Source organism: Lupinus angustifolius, chromosome LG09 (genome assembly GCF_001865875.1).
Source record: "Lupinus angustifolius cultivar Tanjil chromosome LG09, LupAngTanjil_v1.0, whole genome shotgun sequence".
Lineage (NCBI taxonomy): Eukaryota > Viridiplantae > Streptophyta > Magnoliopsida > Fabales > Fabaceae > Lupinus > Lupinus angustifolius.
In genome coordinates, this window is record NC_032017.1 from 12,477,710 (window position 1) to 12,482,478 (window position 4,769).

A 4,769-nucleotide genomic window follows, 5' to 3' on the forward strand; every position below is an offset into this window, starting at 1 on the left:
ATATAATAATAATAAACATAAATGATTATTTTATATATATTTAAATATAATATATATAAATTTAATATGTATAATATAAATATGATATACTATATATTTAAATAAATATAATATATAAATAACATATATATCGAAATTACTTATAAATTTAACAAACTGAACTATATCTAGATCAAGTTCAGCTCCTTCATGTAACGAACTTTATTTTTGGCCCAAGTTCAGCTCACTTGATTTATGAAACAAGTTTCTCGAGCTAAATAATTAATCGAGTTCGTTAGGTTCATTATTTACCCAAATTCAAATGACCAATATGGAAATCAATAAAACCAACATGAGAACTATAATTGAAGTCATGTTTTTGTGCATTGGAGTTTTTGACTATCACATTGTATTAATTTAAGAGTGTAATATTTATACACTATAAGTATAAAAATTTATGCATAGTTAGTACATTATCAATCATTGATTTATATTATTTTTTGAAAAATAAATGATAATTAAAAATGAATAGTGAATAATAGATTAATAGGTATAAAATTATCAATGTATATATATATTTTTCTCTTAATTTAATGCATAGTTATGAATATGTTGTTATATAAACAAGGCAAATTTATTTGTTACATACAATTTAAATCAAACCTAAAGTGAAAAAGCTACATTCAAATGGCACAGGTTCAAATGGCTCTGCTAAAGTTTATCTTTGTACTTGCAATTGGAGTTCTCCTTTTCTCTCATGGTACGTAAACACAAAGCAGAAATTTAGTCTTCCAATAATTATTCACTCGTGTATAATATGTTAAATTGTATAAATCTTTAAAGGTAAATTATACCAATAATCTATAAGTTTTAGTGATATCATAGAAGTTAACTTTTTTTATCTACACAAACCACCTTTTATTTATATACATATATTATATTAATTATTACTGTAGAAGATATAAGTGTGATCTTTTTAATCAAAAAACATGCAATGAGTGTAATTAAGTTAAATATTGTAGAGACAAATCCAAATAATATAAGAGTCAATGTCTATTCATTATTTTTGATTGGTTATAAAATAAATCAATATGAGAAAATGTTGTTCAAATTATTCTTATACTATGTTGTTATGATTAAAAAAATAATGAACAGACATTGATTGTTATACTATTTGAATTTGTCTTTGCAATATATCATGTTTTATTTAACTTAGTTACACTTATTATTCATTTTTGTTTAAAAGATTATACTTATCTCTCCAGTATAAGTATACATTGTTTGTAATTATACATATAAATTATGGTGGTTTGTATAAGGGCAAAAAATGAGGTATTATTTATTTAATTTACTAAAATTCAGGAGTATGAGTATAATTTACTTAAATCTATATAGACAATATACAGATATTATTTTCTTCATCATTATTATATTATTATGTTTTGTTGAGAATTTGAAATATGAATGCATGCAGTGAATGGCTTGTTTTGTAATGGACAATGCGGAAAGGACCATCCTGATTGCGATACATTCTGCAAGAGTGCTGGATATCGAAAAGGACTTTGCCAAGATATAACTGCTAAGCCTGGAACTCTTTTGTGTTGTTGTACCAATTAAACTTTAAATTCTAATTATTTTTCCATTATGGGTGGAAGAAAATTATATTTAATGAATAATTAAGTTTCATTGATGAAAATAAAAGTATTATGTCAGTATTTGGTTGTTGTCTATTACCTATTGTTTTGTTCCTTTTTCTCAAAAGTTATAGAAGATTGTGACTAGTGGCAAATCTTAATCAAAATTTTAAGAGGGGAAATAAAATTTAATTGGAAATTGTAATTAAAATTAAATCAGTAACGAAAAATATAAAGAAACATACATTATTAAATTATAACTAAAACTTTCAGTTATTTCCTTTTTAATATTAGTCTCTTTCTTGTGTGCAATAAATTCATCTTCTATCTTTCTACCTAATTTTGTTTATTTGTTTTTGTTGTTGAAAATGATATTTATGTTAGTTGAACCATAATAATTAAGATAAGATAAATATTTTGATAAAACAATATATGACCAATGACATATTGTTGAAAGTTTTTCAAACTTGAATGACTTACGATACCAATAATAAAATGTTGAAATTGACATGTCAAATTAATCTTCTCTTCCTTGTTAAAATCCATAGCATATAATTGTTGGACAAAAATACATATATTATCAATATCAAATGACTTATAAGCATTCATGAGATATATATTATCAATACATACATAATCTCTTTCATTATGTATAAAGAATTAGATCTATTATGTATAATTTTCAGAATGACACACAAATTAGACAATATTTATTTATTACACTTCAAGTTAAAGAAATATGTCAGGTCGAATTAGTATATTCATAAAGACGTCATTTGGGTGTAGGTAAATGTAGTGCATGTGTTCTTCCAAAAATTATGTAACTTTATGTGTTACTTGTTGTAATTGATTGAAAAAATGTACATTGTAAATTAGAAGTTTAATAATTAAATATTTTTATGATCAATCCTAACAAATAACGCACATAGCAACACATTTTATTGAATTACAAATATGTTCAAGTAGGAAAAAATTCAGGGGGCAACTATCCCCACCAGTCCCTATAATCCTCAGCCACTGATTTGTGACACGATTTTATTTTCTTTATGAAGATATTACACAATATTAAAAATATTATATAATAATGATTGTGTTCTAACCCATCAAATATTTCATTTTTGATAGATAACCAAATATTAACTGAATTATTATATAATGTTTTCTATCTAATGCATTTGAGAATTTACATGTTATATATTTTGTAATAATAGAGTTATAAATAATTTATACTAGCTCATTGTTCATGATTTAGAATTTTTAATGAAAATTTCCTCTTTGTTTTAATATAAGTTCAAATGATATGAACTATTAGATTTTCATACAAGAAAATAGATAATTAAGATTTTTAATATGTTATTTAACTTACACGTATAGTAGACATTAACAAACACCTTGCTAATTTTTGATAAAAATATAATTAATTTAATAGTTCGTGTTTTTAATAGTTGGTATCAGTACTTTATATATAGAGTAAATTACATTAACACCATGAGTTTTAGTGAAATTATATAAACAATTCCTCACTTTTTTACACCTACAAAACCCTCCTGATTTTTTATATTTTTATTACACTGATCTGCATGAGAAATAAATGTATTCTTTTAAACAAAAAATGCGATAAATGCAATTTAGTTAAACAAAATATGGTATATTATAGATACAAGTCCAAATAATATATGAGTCAATACCTCTTTATTATTTTTGGTTCATTACGATATATTATAAGAGCGATTTAAATAACATCTCTCTAAAATTGTTATGCTTTGTAACCAAAAATAATAAAGATACATTGATTTGTATATTCTTTAGACTTGTCTCCACGATATATCAGGTTTTAACTAACTTAATTGCATTATCATATTTTTTGGTTAAAAGATTACACTTATTTCTAATGCAGGGGTAGCCAGTGTAATGAAAATATAAAAATTAGGGAGTTTATATAGGTGAAAAAAGTGAGAGGTAAATTATATAATTTTACTAAAAATCAGGAGGTATCAGTATAATTTACTCTTATATATATATATTAGTAACAATCCCCAATGCAATCTCATGTTATAATAAAATATTATTATATACTTAATTGTTTATAACTTTTATTTTTAGGATGATATATAAACTGTAATTTATTCTGGAAAATTTTAATAATAGTATCTGATCTTACCATTTGGTGAACAAAATATGAAAATAAACTTGATTTTGATTACACTAACTTTTAATAATATGTTAAACTTTAAACGATACGTAATTTTTTTTTAGTATAACAATCTCCTAATTATGTTAAGATTTAATATGTATACTGACAATATAAAAGTTTTTTACATTTTCAGCAAATCATTCTTCATTGATTTTTTACATTGACCATGAACGCGTATGGATCAGAAACAATGGAGATTTTCGATCCGGTGGCCCAAAAGGGTGAGGAAGTAGTCCTGGAAACTAGACTCCCCTCGCTTGGGCGAGCCAGCCTTGCTTGAGCGAGTGGTTCTCGCCTAGGCGAGGGCCAGGCAGGCGTTTCACCTATTCTAGGCAATTCTGCTCGCCTGGGCGATAGTATCTCGCTTGAGTGACAGCCTCTCGCTTGGGCGAGAGACATACAATGTTTTTAATTGCTTTTCATTGGTTGATTACTTAGATAATAACCCTAACTTGGGTGAGAAGTATATTTAGTAATTGGGAGAGATTGTGGCTCAAACGAGGAGTCTGATTCCTAAATCAACGAACGTATAGAGTTACATTTGTTCTTGCGCCTTATTTGGGCAAGGATTCTGACGATGACATCGTGAGCAAGGCGATGCCTAAAAAGGATTACATGATACTATGCAGCGAGGTCGTCTAACCATAAGAGGCTTGGCCATGTGGTCGTCCAGGATAATTCAACGATGGTTCTTAGTGGTAGGGATGTTATTCCTATATTACGTGATAATGTAAGATCAGGTCCCACAAGAAGCATTCATTTGGGAGATGTTAGGATGGGTCGATCGATATAAAAGAATGATTAAAGGATTTAATCGTCTAACCTCGGTTGGTGTGCATACTTATTATGAATAACGAAGTAGTGGAGAGGAAATTTACGGGAGACTAACGAGCCCCGCGATGTTGAGAGGGATGGCGATGGCGATGGCGGTGATTCGTAAAGAAAGTCTTGTGGGCGAGTCT